This window comes from Hippopotamus amphibius, chromosome 8 (genome assembly GCF_030028045.1).
Source record: "Hippopotamus amphibius kiboko isolate mHipAmp2 chromosome 8, mHipAmp2.hap2, whole genome shotgun sequence".
Classification (NCBI taxonomy): domain Eukaryota; kingdom Metazoa; phylum Chordata; class Mammalia; order Artiodactyla; family Hippopotamidae; genus Hippopotamus; species Hippopotamus amphibius.
The window spans coordinates 66,092,141-66,107,763 of NC_080193.1; the positions used below are offsets into that span (position 1 = coordinate 66,092,141).

Below are 15,623 nucleotides of genomic sequence, written 5' to 3' on the forward strand. Positions count from 1 at the left end.
ATTTAAGGTAGGTGCCGTTTAAATACTTGCCCAGCTCCCTGGTTCTGAGGGCCCTGGAGTATGGCTTTCTCTCTGGCAGTGCCAGTGGGCACTGGCTCGAATATGCCCACCAGATGGCGCCAGTGGGGCATTGCTGAAACCTCGGCTGTTTTCTGAAAGACTTTGAGGCAGAATCGTCTTTTGGTTTTCCTATTTATAGACTGCTATTTCTCAGACTTGAGTAGTAAATAGAGTACTTTTAGGGAAATAAAATTCTCACAGGTTCCTGGAGTTTATTTAAGTATTTGCCAATTAAAAACAGTGTACACTCCCTAAACTTACAGATCTTCCACAACTATCAAGTCGAAACAGATTTAGAAAATAGATATTAAGAAGTCAAAAATTCAAATCACCAACCTTTACTAAGCTTTACTAATTTAATTAACAACAGTCTTTCGTTGAAAGTAAGGAGCTGCGTGAAGTGTGTCTCTGGTATGCATTGCTTCTGGTTGAGTTTGGCGTGTGTGTCAAGACATGACAGTTCTTTCCTCCCCTTTCTCTGTTAAAAATCACTGCAGGATCACACCGTGCTGTTGAGTCATTTTGTCTTCTTGTGGCTGGAATGCATAATTTTTCCGTTGTCCGGCTTTGGCCTGAAGATGATAAAAGATATGAGGAGAAGCACCAGCTTGGTCTTGGCATAAAGCAAGTGTGGGGCTGAAGTTGGTTACAGGGTAGTCAGCTAGGTAATCTAGAACATGCATGTATTTATGCTTCAGATTTCCATGGCAAGAAACACATAAAATTGAAAATATTGTGAAATGATCAAAAGACCCAGGATGCCTCTGACTTTGTTGATATAGATGAAGACGGATATTTTGAGGACTGTACTTTTATTAGAAACCATATATATCAAGTCTAGACATCATATTCTATTTAATAAAGTTTTGATACACTCTGATAAAATATTAGGCAAAATCGCAGTGGTAGAGCTGGAAGGGACTCACCGGGCTCTTACAGTACATTTGAAGAAGGTTTTTTTTTTTTTTAAAAAAAACACTGTGATTTCCTGTTTTGAGGCATAAAGAGAGCAGCTCTGGAAAAGCACTTCTGCAGTTTATAGCAGGGTCACCCAGGTGAATGTAACTACAGAAAGCCATCAAAGGAGCCCAGGCGTCTGTCAGGACCCCAGTGTCTCTGATTTATGTGACATTCCCTGGGTCACTGACTGTGTCTGTAGGATGGCTCTGCCTCTTTCTGGTTTTACTACTTCAGGAGCTTATCGTGACTGTATTTGTTAATCTTTTTTTTCTTTTTTAAAGTTTATGTCTGTTTTATTTATTTTTTTAATTTAATTTTTATTTTATATTGGAGTATAGTTGATTTATGATGTTGTCTTAGTTTCAGGTGCACAGCAAAGTGATTCCATTATACATGTATACCTATCTCTTGTTTTTCAGATTCTTTTCGCATATATTAATAAAAATATCCTCTTCCCATATATTGATAAAAATGATATCTTTAACTTCTTAAATGGTGGGATGGAGGCACACACATAAAGATTTGTGGGCTTTCCCCACCATTTCCTTCTGCTGCCATGGTGGTCATTTGCGACTGAGGGTCTGAGTTCCGGGACCCCACGGTACCTGTGTGCCTTGCTGCTGTCACTCTTGGCCCGGACACTAGGAAATCACAAATGACTTCCTGTTCAAAGCAGTCTTGTCACAGTAAGCTATGTCCAAACAGAGAAATACTAAGTATGCATTAAAAACAGGAAATCCAGTATTTTCTAGCCTTGCACGTAAACCTCAGATTTCCTTGACTTTAAATGCCCCTGGCCATTTCTTCGTATGCACTACACACTGCTAAAGCCCTAAACTTAAAGTCCACTTGGGCTGCTGGCTCTTCTTTCATTGAACTGAGAAAGTTCCACCTTCTCTGTAGCCACACCCCACCCTCTCCCTTCGCTACTTTCCTCACCCACCCCAGGCAGGAATGGCGTTTTCTCTCTAAGCTCTTGACTACTGGAACAACAGGCTGCTTCTGGCTGGTCCTTGGTATAGCCTTAGGTTCAGCCTGGGCTTCCCAAGCTGGCATCTGCTCATTTATACTCTGTTTGCTTTCTTTCATTCTTATTACTCTTCTCTCTGTCCTGAATTCCTGCCTGCCATCTGTCTTGCACCATTGTTGGGGTTCATCTTGACCTCTCTTCTGTTCTTGACACCCTAATCACAAACAAAAAATATAGAGACAGAGATACACAGGATGACTTCTGGCCACAGCAGAAATGGGTTCACTCCACTCACAAAGGATTGCTGAGGGGCTGCTTTGGGATTTAGCCCTTTGAGGCCAAGAAGCTTCGTTTCCAGTTGGTCGTGAAGCCGCACATGTGGTCTGTATCAAAACCACTGGGCCGTTCAGCTTGCTGCTGCTGTTGGAAAATCCTAGCAATTAAATGGTTGAGTCACAAGCATGTGCATGCAGAGGGACTCTGCTACAGGCAAGGTGGCTGGGTGGTTGTGGGCTCAGGGTCTGGAGTTGGACTTCCTGGAGTCGAATCCCAGCTTGCATATGTCCTAGGTAAGTTACCTCATCTCTCTGGGCCTCAGTGTCCTCCTCTGTAAAATGTGGCCAGATAGCCCCTGCTCATAGGGTGGCTGTGAGGATTAGATACTTGAGTATCTTAGAGCTTAGATGAGTGCCTGGCACGGAGGGAGCCGTCAGTGACCGCCCATGTGGTCATGACGGACTCTAGCTTCATTCAACATGCTACAGAGAGGCAGAGTGAACCGTCAGGATCTTGACAGCCTGTCAGTGGTGGATCCTGATCTAAGAGCTCTGATCTGCTCTGCAGCAGTTCTCAAGGTTCCTGGCCTTAGGACCTCTGACATTCTTCAGAAGTGTCGGTGACATCCAAGACCTTTTATATTTCTGGCTTATGTCTATTGATAGGTGTTATGTTAGAAATGGAAACATTGAAGGTAGTGCTTCTATTAACAAATACCATTTTTAATGAAGAGTAGGTATTTTCCAAAACAGCTTAGAATGGCACTTTTTTATGGTTTTGCAAATCTTTTTACTATTTAGCTGGATTCTCATATTTGCTGCTGCCTTCTGTCTGCTGCAGTGGGTGGTTTTAGTTGAAGTATATGAAACAAACCAAGCCTCACCCCTTTGGGCAAGCTTCCTGTCCATTGTTCAGCTAAGAAAACTGTGGCATGGAGAAGTTATGATCACAGTATCTTCACGTTAGGTTTGTGATGAGAGCTGAACCAGATAATGTGAAAGGAGAGTGAAAAGAAATAGAAGAGTGCCTGGCAAAAATTAGGCCCCAGCGAATGTCCGCCAGTGTTATGTTGGTGGTGGGGACAGGCCTAAAAGGAGTAGCCGAAGCCGGACCTCAGGGAGAGAGGGAAGAAGTGGCTGCAGAGGCAGTGGTGTGGGATGTGGAAACTAGCATTGTGAACTCAAAGGGGGGATCACGCAGCACCTCCCAGGTTCGTCTTCAGCCAGTTGGCTGCTGGACTTAATTCTCCTCAGTGGCGTGGTTCTCAGAGTTAGGAATTCAGAGCAAGCCAACGGTCCCTCCACAGCAGATTGCACGAACGCCCCCGTGAGATAAATCCACTTCTATTCAGCAGCGATATGCCCAGTACAATTGGCAACTCTTATTATGTGGGGATTGAATTGTAGAAAAGCAAAAGGAAAGATAAAACTATGTACTGTTTGGATTAAATGTAAATCCACTGCAAGCAATTGCAAAAGCCAAAGTTGGGGCGGGGGAGTGGAATCTCTTAACTACTTCTTGCCAAACCCACATATAATTAGCTTCTTTTTTCAACCTTCCCCACCTTTCTAAAGGCGATTTTATTTCCTTGTAAGTCTGGTCGCATGTTGCTAGTCTGCATTACTATCTCCAGTTGGGCAGAGGCCCAGGGACAGTCCAGTAGGGGTTCCTTGGTCTCAGTACCATGCTTTTAGGTGGGCAAGTGGCTCCCCTGAGCCCTCTGAGGAGGGTCAACAGAACTGGGTTTTAAATGTTCTCAAGATTTGCCAACGTCTCTGGATGGCCAGTCTGTGATCAGAGCAGTCAGAAATGGTTTCTCTTGGGACTAACCCATTCACCTCTATATGTTATAGCTGTTTTCTCCCCAGAATTGTCAGAGGAGATGAACTTCCAGATAGTTGGGGATGGATAGCGGAATAACATAGTTGAAACCTGCTGGAAAGACTGCTTTGGCAGACAGGCTCATAAAGATCTTTAATTAACTCAGGATGAAAAAGAAGCACCTCTAGATAATAAAGAACGTTTTCTTGGTGGAGTTCCTGTGTTTTCCTTTCGGAGCCCCTCACAGTCTCAGTTCTCTCTTGCCCCTCTGGAGGTGGTCAAACGAAGCAGGTTGGGCCTCCTTCGTGGCCCCCTGTTTCTTCCAAACTATTAGCCAAAACGTGCAGAAGCTCGCACATTGTGGGGAGGGGGACTTGAACGGAAAGCCTTCCGTGGACATCGTGTCACTTCATGGTCTGCTGGAGTTATTGAGGCTGTCCCATTGAGTTTGTGTGTCCGAAGCTTGACTCTGTCAACTGGTTGGCTGCAGTCATCACGTTAAGCCATAATCCTACAGTGTAAGGGATGTGCTCGGACCTCCCTGCCTGCAGGTGCGCAGGACCACCCTCTCCTCTGGCCAGGGGGACCCAAAAGTGATTCTGAGATTGTGTGCTTGGAAAAATGAAGCCGTAAGGAAAGTGAACTGGGGATTTCAAAGGTGGTATTCAGAAAGCATTCCTGAGCCTATCGGTTTTCAGCTCAAAGTCGATTTAAATGACAACTGTGACTATGCTTTTAGGTTTTCCATTTCTGGTCCTAATATAAGCACAGAATCTCACCAGAAAGCCAAACAGTAAAGATACTCTTCCCAAAGACGAATCTCCCTGTCTCTGTCTGTCTCTGTCTCTCTGTCTCTCTCTCTCTCTGTCTCTCTGTCTCTCTCTCTCTCTCTCTCTCTCTCTCTCGCTCGCTCTCTCTCTCTCGCTCTGTGACTTCTAAAAATGACAGGAATGTAAGGTTGCTTTACCATTTGTAATTGAGCAGCTTTGTAACTGTGAGCGATCGCACTGTCGGAGCAAGAAATGGTAGTTATCAACTGAGCTCCCTGAAGATTGTTTTTTTGAGTCTGGGAAGAGGTGGTATTCTAAAAAGGAACGTGTTCTCCTTTTATCTACTCAATTTTTTTTCGTCATTTATTCCTTTTTTTCCCTCACCCACTTTGCTCTTATTGACTTTTCAAATCTCTTTCCACACTCGAAAATTTTTCTATTTATTTATAATTTATATCCTGCTTATGTATACAAAACATGTGAAGTTGCTTACAGTATTATAGCACGTAAGTCAGAGTGAAGACAGAAAATTAGAGAGGGAAAGAGCGTTGTAGCAGGAATCTGAGATGTTTCCCACAGCCAAGCACTAAATTTGGATGTAAGCATTCTAGGGGCAGAAACAGCATGATGTGTGGAGTTGGAGTCCTTTTCTTTTTTGAGGGATAGTTGATTTACGATATTATATTAGGTTCAGGTGTACAACATAGTGATTTTAAAATTTTATAGATTGTGCTCCAGTTATTGTTGTTATAAAATATTGGCTGTACTCCCTGTGCTGTGCGATATATCCTTGTAGCTTATTTACTTTATACATAGTAGTTTGTACCTCTTAATCCCCTTCCCCTCCCCCCATAACCACTAGTTTGTTCTCTACATCTGTGAGTGTTTCTTTTTTTGTTACATTCACTAGTTTGTTTTATCTTTTTAGATTCCACATATAAGTGATAGTATACAGTATTTGTCTTTCTCTGTCTGACTTATTTCACTTAGCATAATGCCCTCCAAGTCCATCCATATTGTTGCAAATGGCAAAATTTCATTCTTGTTTGTGGCTGAGTAGTATTCCATTATATATCTATATGGAGTTCTTTTTAAAATCAGAAGAGCAGCTGGGTTTTTCTTCGCGCCTGGCGGTTACCATGTGTTTCTCCAGGGTGAGGTTCTAGCGAGTTCTCTTATTGCTCACACCCCACCCTGCAAGCACCATGAGCTCTGCACATCACCTACAGGCAGGATCACAGACAGACTCAGGGCTTCCAGCTGGTGTGAGGAAGCTGAGCCTTTCTGTTTCTTCCTGAACGTTGAGTGTGTTGGAGTTGGTCCAAAGGCTGACAGAGGGCTGGCCTCGGAGACAGGACGCATTGCCTTTCATCCTAGAGACGTGATGGCGATCAGATGAACGTCTAGCGGGACGTGGAGTGAAATCATAGGGGTGCCCTACTGAGTAACTTCATCACCCTGAGGAGGTGAGACACACCTTCCAGGACTCTTTCTTGAGAGAGCCTGGCTAAGGGGGTGTGTCTGACCCGCCTGGGTGTCTTAAATACTGGCCAGTGGGAAATGGTGTTTGAGTTCCCCTGAGGAATGAGAAAATGTGTTACGTTTCTCCGAATATCTGTAGTTTCAATAGGCACTGACTTTTGGAAGAGACAATTGTCAGGGCTAAATACTCAGAGCAAAAGCAGTAGATGAGAGGTCTTGTAGGCTCTGCACTAGCCACATGTGACTACTGAGCACTTGAAATGTGACCAAATCCACACTGAGATGTGTGGAAAGTGCAAAATACACACCAGATGGCAAACACTGTGGGAAAAAAAAAAAAAAGACTATCTCAGTAGTAATATTGTAACATAAAATATCTCAATCTCTAATACTTGATTACATGTTGAAATAATAATATTGAATATATTGGGTTAAATAAAACATAGTATTAAAGTTAATCTTACCTGTTGCTTTTCACTGTTTAATGTGGCCACTTGAACACTTAAAATTAGATATGTGGCTCACACAGTATTTCTGTTGGGACAGCTCTGGTCTACATATCTAAAATTAAAAGTTTTTTTTTTTTTTTTTTTTTTTTTTTTTTTAACCTGAGGAGTGAATTTCTATTGTGTTCTCTAACTCCTGTGTTCTCTCTTTGGTTCTCTTTCAACAGATATGACTCTCTACGCAGCATGTCAAGGACTATATTAATCACCAATTCCTTTATTTTTTTTCCCTCCTACACAATTTCCATTTTCTTTTACACTTGCTCACCCCAGCCATCTGCAGTACACCTATTTCAGGTATTTGAGCTGTGTAGAGTTTCTGTGTACAGATGCGTGCTTGGACTTTTCTCTTCCTGAGAAATCTGAAGGGGACGATTACAGAAGACCCACTTGCTTCTGGGACCCATTGCTGCGGCCTCAGCCTCGGGGCATTGGGTGGTCCACGGGTGGTCCTTGGAGACTCCTTTCTCGGCAGCCACGTCCCAACAAACACCATTCCCTGGAGGGGAACAACCATGTGCCATGGAGGCGGGGGCTCCTGTCCCACCGCCACAACTGTCTGGTTTCCTGTAAAATAAACACATTACTTTATATTTTTCGGGAACACAAAAGTGCTGCTATAGGGTTCAAAATTTTCATTCTGAACACTTTTCCAAAACAAATCACCCCAAAGACACAGTTTGAATACCCTGGTTGCATCTTTGGATCTGTAAAATACACCTTTTAGTATGGCACCCGTTAAAATGCAAAGTAAATTTCTTTGAGGCAGAAAAACAATCTCATAGTAGCAATTTAGAAATTGTTCACTCAGACACATCTATGTAAATGCGAAAAGTCGTAGCATTCACTTCTGAGCTGCCTGCTACTGAACCTGCAGTGACTAGTCTCAGCCAGCCTAGGTAGAACATCATTCCTCCAGAAGTGTTGAAAATGCTGCAGAGTTGGATGAGTGGAAATGGGCCCCCCTCCCCACTTCCTCCTTCCCGCACACTGGAGCTTGCATCGGGAACGGCCTGTATCTCTAGGGAACCATCTTGAGCCTCACGGGGGTATTGCTGACGAAATCCAGGATTGTTCCAGCAGTTAAAAAAGGAAGCCCTAGGGGGAGAGTAATTGACATATTTTTGTGCCTATGAATAAGTTGCCATGAGCAAGTTGTTATATTAACCCATCCTTGCTGACTGTTTAATTGAGTTCTCTCTTTGGCATCAAATAGATAGGTTTCCTCTTAGGCAGAATTAGAATAAATCAGTGTGGATGGATTTTTTACATTCGGCTCTTGTTTTATTCAAATACATGAATCTAAAGCTGAGTCAACTCTTGTTTCCAGTTGTGCATATTAAAATGATCAACTTCCAAGTAGTAAAGTTTTCAGGGAAATGGACAAGGATTCAGTTAAGTTAGTCTTGTGTGCTGCTACTTGTTTTGATAAATTTGAGGGTTAAGTCAATGATAACGAATCTCAGTGAAAGCACCTATCCTATGGTTGTGTCTGCCCAGGATGAATCAGCTGGTACTGTCCCTGCTGCTGTCACCACTGGAATGAAATTATGCCAGGAGAGACATTGCGCTTTCTCATTGCTGGTGGGTGAAAGATAGTTCAAGAGAGTGTGTGTGTGTGTGGGTGGGTGTGTGTGTGGATAAAGCACTAAAGACTGAATCGACTTCCAGGCTCTTCTTGCATAAAATTTCCCTAACCAAGCAAGCTGCTTTGACTTAATTTATTTGTTAAATGTTGCACTTTGTTTATGTGTGTTCTTTTGCGGGGCGGGGGGTGGGGGTGGGGGCGGCTAGTAAGGAGAGAGAATAGGACAAATTCTACCGAAGTATTTATTTCATAAAAATGACAATTTTGCATTCATGTACTTTTTAAACATTCTTCTGTTTGACTTTTTTTACACTGTTGCTAGAGCTCGCCCAATTTACCTGCTCCAGTGCTATTTGCTGTCTGACAGAGGGATTCTTGTAGGGCAGGCTATGCAATCCTTATCAGGTAATAACATATGCCATAGATTATAACCTTGCTGTTAATATGTTTGCCTCTGATTTTAGAAGTTAAAACCGGCCTTTAGAGGATTGCCAATTAATAAATTGTCATACCGCTGCTGTCATGCAAACTGTATAACTCTGTATTTGGAAAGTGAACAAAGGCTAGGAATTCTTTCTTTTGGGCTCTCTTGTTAATAGATTGTTTTAGATTCTTTACAAAGTAATTTTTCCCTGGGCACCCATTTTCTAATTCTAAAGAATTATTTGGCTCTTTCATGTTTCAAAGAGAAACATTCACTTGTAGTTCCATATTTCTTGATCTCTACAAGGGACTCACAAAATTCAGTTTACTTTTATTCACCGAGAAAGTTGGCTTTGATGTCTCTTAAAGATAATTCTGCTAGTTGCTGATCAGCCAGTCAGTTCACCTAGCTTCAATCTTTATAGGACCTCTAAACTAATTTTCCTACACTGTGACTAAAACGTAGGCAAACCACTGAAATGGATTCTACAGTATATTCAAATGGGTGCCTAACATTACTGTGTTTAATAAGGTAATATTAGGACCATGTATTCTGTAGGCCACTTTTGCTAAAAGCCACATTTATGCAGTTTTCACTATTGTCCCTTTACGTTTGTACTCCAGATGTGAAAACCACATTTGTGAATGGCTGAGCCTATGATTGTATATTCTTTTTGTATGCTGCTTTTTGCTAATGTGTGTGTGTACACGTGTGTGTGTTTCCCTTCTCTGAATAATTTTATATTTCATGCTACTTCTTGAAAGTTTACTCTTTGATGCTAAAAGGGAACAACCAGATGATTTCTACAAATAATGTCTCCCTGCAGGGTGGTGGATTGGTAAGTTAGAGGAATGCTTTTTTGTGACGTCAACATGTATGGTTGGAGACTAAAATATATGAATGCCAAGTGTGTTTTGGTCGGTTACTGGAGAATTCTGTACAAATGCATCATCGTTTCCAATGCTGTACAATTCGCCTTGTGGAATGGCAGGTAGTAGGGAGAACAAGTGTGGATTAAGACTTTTAAATGAAATAGTATCATGTGCTTAAGAAAATTAGAATTCATAGAAATATTGGGATAATGAAGAAATAAAAATGTCTGTCTGGACTGTAGCATCTAGAGAGTTTTTGAAGCCCTACCTTCACATGAGGAAGTGATACTCCTGTCCAAAGCCAGACTAAGCCATCACCAAGACTCACGGGGAGATTATTACCTCTCCTTTCCTAGAGGAATAACCGAAAGCAAATAAAAATTCTTAACAGTCCCCTCATTAAAGTGTATTTTTTAACCAGAACAGAAGACATTTAGACTCTGGCTTCATGACACATGAGGGAAGTTGTTTGTTGGCAGGAGGTGGGGGACAGGGGGAGGATTTCATTTATTTGTTGTCTTACCCCGCATATTGTGAACAAGCTGAAGGAACCATCAGAGTCTAAAATGCCTTCACTGAACGCTAACAGTTTATAGACTTTTTTTTTTAAAGTATTGAATAAGGGCCAGGTAACAGCTAAAGGAAGCACCGCTCCATGAAGTCTGCTTACACATTTACGAATTGTCTTATCAGTTTAAAATACTTTTCGCCATGTGCAGATATAAGGGGAATAGGGCATTCTGTAGAATTATACATGTCTAGTTTGTAAAGTATGTTGTGTGTACTGCAGATGTGTGTTCTCTGGGCTTTGTGTATCTGTACAGTAGCTTTCATTAAAAAAAAATTGTGGACAGAATTGTTTTGGTGGTGTGAGGGGGAGAAGGGCAGTTTATATCACATAACGATGCTGTAATATAGTACATGTAACAAAAATTCTGGAAGTAACCCTCCCCTGGCCCGTGGAAAATTTTGGTAATCTTCTAGGTTCTAGAATGAAGATGTATGGATACTCTGGCGGACTGCATGTTGTATAATTTGAAAAATACTAAAAGTGGAAAATAAAATTGAATTAAACTTTGGCTGGTCTGTTTTTTCTTATTTGAGTCATCTTAACGGCACTCTCCTTGAAGGCCTCAGTGCCACTGTGAGGGTGGGCCATTTTCTGGCCTTGAAGGAGTTCGTTTCAGTGAGCAGCAGCTCAGATTCAAAGCCGGAGCAAGGTCAGCTGTGACCTTTTTGTCTTTTACTTTGCTTGAATATCTGTTTTTAAATTTTTCCTTCATTGAGGATTGAAGAAAACCTGACATTTGTTCCTTGAGCACTGAAAAGACATTCGCTGATGTCAGTGTGCGAACTTAACTTTTTAAAAAGTAGGGTTGAGTTAAAGTACAGTAGACCAGTGTATTAGCTGAATTTCTGAATTTCTTCTTGTCCAAAAAAGACATTTATTTTAATAATACGTTTTAGCTCATTGGCATCCATCAACTAGAGCATTGGAGCTCTGCATATGTTGAAAGGTTATTGGCATGTTTTGGGAAGTGTTGGGGTGTTATTACTATTAATGTACAGGTCTGAGATCTTGTGAGAGGATGCCAGAGTGTGAAGCCGTTGAAGAGTAACAAATTGCAGGACACAGGATTTTTTTTATTTTATTTTATTTTATTTTTTTTACAGTAAACTGCATATATTTAGAGTGTACAATTTGGTATCCCAATCTCCCAATTCATTCCCTCTCCGCTTTCCCCACTTGGTGTCCGTATGTTTGTTCTCTACATCTGTGTCTCTATTTCTGCCTTGCAAACCAGTTGATCTGTACCATTTTTCTATAGTCCACATATATGTGTTAATATACGATATTTGTTTTTCTCTTTCTGACTTACTTCACTCTGTATGTCAGTCTCTAGGTCCATCCATGTCTCTACAAATGTCCCAGTTTCATTGCTTTTTATAGCTGAGTAATATTCCATTGTATATATGTACCACATCTTTTTTATCCATTCATCTGTTGATGGACGTTTAGGTTGCTTCCATGTCCTGGCTATTGTAAATAGTGCTGCAATGAACATTGGAGTGCATGTGTCTTTTAGAATGATGGTGTTCTCTGGGTATATGCCCAGTAGTGGGATTGCTGGGTCATATGGTAGTTCTATTTTTAGTTTTGTAAGGCACCTCCGTAGTGGCTCAGGACACAGGATTATTTTTATCTGCTCTCTTAGCAAGGAGACTTCCCTACCTCGGGTCACTGAAATCCTGTGGCCCCACGTGGCCTTGTGTATGTAAAACACCCTTATTCTCGTTCTTGAGTTTGGTTAATGTTGCATGGGAGCCAGATAGTAAACTGCTTTCGTCAATTAAAAGTGGAAAGATGGATGCCAAGTGAAGGTCTTATAAGTGGAACTGAGGACACTGCAAATGATGTGCTTTTATGATGTCTTATCCACCTCCTTGAATTTGTTATTCTCCAAAGAACTTGGAAGAGGCAGTTACCAGATACCAGATTGTTAAAGGTGACTTAGGGAGTAAAACTTCGAACATCGTGGGTGAATATTTCGGCTGAAGTCTGTTTACTTAAGGTGGGAAAGCAGTCCTCTGAAAGGACCCAGTTACAAAGCACATTTCAGTACCATGGGGAAGGGGCCCCCGAGGTGCCAGGGTAAGCAGCTGTGCAGTGCAGCAGGCCTGCACTAACACCCCCCACTGTCCCCCGAGTTCCTGCGAGGCTTTCTCGAGGTTTCCTGTCCCATCAAGCTCTGAACGGTGCTCGGGCTCTGCCTGGGAGGTTAGTTCCACAGAGCTGGAGCATCTGTGGGAGAATGTGGAATGGAAGCTATAATCTGCCGAGGCAATCACTGGTGACGTGTGTATTGGCAAGTTTGATGCTAGCATTTGTGACAGGTTGCATCTTGTGATTTGTCTTATGTACATAATAAATTGAACAGGAGGGGGAGGTTTCTCTTGCGTGACACACATTAGATGAAAAAATGTGGGCTCACTTGACAAAAGGCATCCTGAGCCATGGGATTTTTTACTTTCCCTTTGGCATTTGGTGGTTCTTCAGCCGGTCTGCAGAGAAAACGGCAATTTCTAGGTTAGCTGGGCTCAAAATAAAAGACTTGCAGGTAATCCCTGTGGATCCTTCCACTTGTGATGCGCCGTGAATGCAAAGGCTGGAATCCCTCACCTGCTTTGCTTCCCCAGTACTGAAGGAGGTTCTGTTTGGAGCCCTGCCGTCTTTCTGGTACCCTTCAGACCCTCACCTCTCCCCATGACCAGACTGAAAATCATTCTCATAGGATAGCGTTTCAAAAAAATTCACCTAAGACGATACTTTATTCCTTCAGGATGAGAGAAATTGGCAACCTTGCTCCCAGTGACGTGTACCAGCACCAGCACCTCATAATGCCAGGAGAGCTGCAGCACGCAGTGGATTAAGGCGGCAGACTGTCCTGGCAGTGTGCCAGACACTGTTTTAACTGCTTTACGTGTATTAATCCACCTAATCCTCCTAATAACCCCATGAGGTAGGCATCATTATCTCCACTTTAGTGGGGAGCAAACGGGCACAGAGAGGTTAATTAACGTGTCCAAGGTCTCACGGCTGGGAGGAGAAGCCAAGATTAAAACCAGTAGACTGGTCCTAGGGTGTGTGTTCTCCACAGCTAGTAACACTGCCTTTCAGAACAGCACTGTGTGTGTGTGTGTGTGTGTGTAGTGGTAACCAGCAACCAGCCTCAAAAATCCCTTCGTAAAGAATTTATACAAAGCTTTCTTCCTTTGCAACTTTTCTGTTTTCTCCTTTCATGGGACTCTGAGACCTTGTTGTTATTTGAACTGCTTTAAGCAACCAAAAGCATCTAGGAAAGAATCATCGAAATAATAACAAAGATGCCTCCCAGCAGGGGTGCCCAATAACGTACAACTGCAGGGTTTCTGGAGGAAGGCTGCCCGCAGCAGCGCGGTGCTCAGAATATTTTTCATACGTGACGGACACTTAGAAGTACAGCAATCACTTGTGTCACGGTTTTCAAACTGTGTAGTAAGAATTTCACTTATCCATGTTGACATTTTTTTTTCTCTTTGGGACACTAATTATCTCTGGTTGCATTTTAAAATATATAACCTGTGTTCCTCGGCTTCTCAAGCTAAAAATAAAGCAGGGTTCTCTTGTCCCAGCTGAGCCGGCTCTAAGGGAAAGTCTGAGCGGGCCCTGGGTGGGTTCCCCTCGTCCCCAGATCTGTGTGAGGCCTTGGAGAAAGCTCTCGGAGCTGTGCTGATAATAGGTGCCCGGTACCTAACCTCCAGCCCTGTCACGATGATTAATAGGAGCTCACTTTAGTGCTTTGAGTTTTAGAAAAAGTAAACATGCCAATCGTACCACACATGCATGTGCACATCCGGCTACAAAAAGGGACAAGAACAGCACTAGTGGGGTTCCCCCTGAGCCCCCCACTTTACCACAGACTCCCTTTACCTGTGCTTCTCCTGTCTGAGGATGCTTCTCATGCACTACTGCAGGGCAGGGAAGGACAGGTTGATGGCAGATGTGTCTAAGGTCACGGGATGCTAATTTCTTCAGCCAGTGCCAAACTGGCTGTCTGCAAGCCAGACCCGAACCAGCAGCCTAGGCATCCTTGCTGCCCTGCAATGCCCCCTTCTGGGACATGCTCACAGCGGCAAAATACCACTGGAGTACTGGCTATCAGGCAGTGACGCTCCTCAGTCATTCTAAATGGAAAGAATGATGGACTTGGGACCTGCGTTCAACTCTACTTCCCATGGATGAACTGGGGGATGTGGTCACGTTGTTTAACTGTGCAGCATCTCAATGACCTCATCTCCATACCTGAATTACGAAGATTTGTAGCTCACTGCCCTCCACTCTTCAGTTTTGTTGTGAGGATCAGATGAGAAATCGTGTGAAAGCATCTTATAAAAGTGCTGCTCCAATATAAGGGATTTGGGAGAGGTGAAGTGAGTGGTACAACATCACAGGGCTGGGAAGTGGTGGAGCTGCTCCAGAGCCCGTGCCTTGTTTGTTTGTTTTTGATCGTGCCATGCGGCGTGTGGGATCTTAGTTCCCTGACCAGGGTTCAAACCTGTGTCGCCTGCAGTGGAAGCACAGAGTCTTAACCACCGAGCCTCCAGGGAAGTCCCCAGAGCGCATGTTCTTAACTAGGAAGCTAAACTCCCCCAGGGTCACATGTCTGCTGAGGAACATAGACTGAGCCGAAATCCTGCTTCACTCCTAGACCAGAGCTTATTCTCAGACCTAAGCAACATACAGGAGCAGCTGACATCTCCACGTGATGCCCTTGGAGACTGCTGCAAAAATTGAGCATTCACCAAGTTTTCCATAAAGATTTGAGCACCTACTTTGTACTCAGCATTGATTTTTGGAGCTGGGGAGAGGTGGTAAATAAGATAAGACAAAGTTTTCATTTTCTTAGAGGCAAATTATAAACCAGTCACCACTTTCTGAAGTGATTCACTGCATTTAAGTGCTATGAAGAAAACAGAACCGACTGCTGTGATACTAGGTGGCTTGGGTGGTCAGGGGAGGCCTCTGTGAATGAATGAAGGAGCCAGGCCTGCAAAGATCTGGAGACAGTTCCAAGCAGAAGGAACAGTTAAGTGCAAGGGTCCTGAGGCAGATTTTGCTTGGTGTGTTTGTTATACTAGAACTCTGATTTTACACAAAGAATTTTCTCCACACTGATATTTCAGTTCCTCATTGACTTAGCAAATTAAAAAGGTGATTGTTATATGTGTGTTGCCTTTGAAAGTAAGAAGTAAATTTGGAATAAGCAAGGGCTTCTTTCCTGGGTTTACAAATACAACAACAAAGGCATTTGGGCATTTCTGTAGCCAACAACTTTGTAAGCAGAACCATGCCT

At 42.8% G+C, this 15,623-nt stretch overlaps 1 protein-coding gene across 2 annotated transcripts in view; it reads left to right on the forward strand.

The window, feature by feature from the left end:
• Nucleotides 1-8,578, forward strand: part of KIF5C (kinesin family member 5C) — a 153,498-nt gene extending 144,920 nt beyond the window's left edge. For both annotated transcript variants that reach the window (XM_057745260.1, XM_057745259.1), the window contains one exon: nucleotides 7,013-8,578. The gene's annotated coding sequence lies outside the window, so the exon portion shown is untranslated. The remainder of the gene's footprint in view (nucleotides 1-7,012) is intronic.
• The last annotated feature ends 7,045 nt before the right edge of the window (nucleotides 8,579-15,623 follow it).